The sequence below is a fragment of the Octopus bimaculoides genome, unplaced genomic scaffold (assembly GCF_001194135.2).
Source record: "Octopus bimaculoides isolate UCB-OBI-ISO-001 unplaced genomic scaffold, ASM119413v2 Scaffold_30358, whole genome shotgun sequence".
NCBI classification, from domain to species: domain Eukaryota; kingdom Metazoa; phylum Mollusca; class Cephalopoda; order Octopoda; family Octopodidae; genus Octopus; species Octopus bimaculoides.
The window spans coordinates 16,932-17,953 of record NW_026333608.1 but is presented as its reverse complement, the minus strand read 5'-3'; the positions used below and the strand labels follow the sequence as shown (position 1 = coordinate 17,953).

At 37.3% G+C, this 1,022-nt stretch overlaps 1 protein-coding gene across 5 annotated transcripts in view; it reads left to right on the top strand.

Annotated features, from left to right (window-relative positions):
- The window catches only part of LOC106872730 (coiled-coil domain-containing protein 77), a 46,072-nt gene that overhangs the window by 32,890 nt on the left and 12,160 nt on the right, over positions 1 to 1,022 (top strand). The window lies entirely within an intron of this gene.

Here is a 1,022-nt window from a genome sequence, read left to right as displayed (position 1 = left end):
CTTCCTGGCACTTGTGCCAGATGGCACGTGTAAAGACATTCAAGCGAGATCATTGCCAGTGCCGCCGAACTGGCTCCTGTGCAGGTGGCACGTAAAATACACCATTTTGAGCGTGGCCGTTGCCAGTACCGCCTGACTGGCCTTCGTACCGGTGGCACGTAAAAGCACCCACTACATTCTCGGAGTGGTTGGCGTTAGGAAGGGCATCCAGCTGTAGAAACTCTGCCAAATCAGATTGGAGCCTGGTGTAGCCATCTGGTTTCACTAGTCCTCAGTCAAATCGTCCAACCCATGCTAGCATGGAAAGCGGACTTTAAATGATGACGATGATGATGATGATGATAAGTTTTTGATACTTAGTATATGTAAAACAATACTGATGTTTTATTCAGACTAAAGAAAAAGCCCTGTTGACCGAGATGCTTAATATGATAGCAGTAAAAGACCCCAACCTAAAATTGTGCCACCACTCTGACCAGAGAAATCTTTGTAACCATATCCATGTATAATGCTTACACCTTCCCTTTCCTTAAAAGAGAAAGGTTGATTGCCCCCTTATACTTTGAGCCACTAGATAAGAGACAAAATCAGAGACAGTTAGAATTCTACCTAGAATTAATTACTAGCATGCTAGCCTTGGCTATGTCAAGATGGATTTTTATGTATTCTTCTTCCCACTTAGATTTTAAATGTTGCCACAATTATAATATGTCCATTCTGCTATAATTTTCTATATTCTTGTGCAACTGAAGATTGCTCTACATATTGCATTTAATGTAATGCTCGCATTACTTAAATAAATGGAGTAGCATGAAACGTGCGTACTGCAATCATCTTTAAAATCTGTGTTGCTTATTTTGATTTTATATATATATGTATATATATATATATATAGTATATATATAGTTTTAGGGAAAAGAACCAAGTTTCATGAACTCATCGATGAAAATCCACTGTCACATATAGAAAAATTAATAATTAAAAACACAATAAATAAGTATAATATAATACAAAGTAAATAT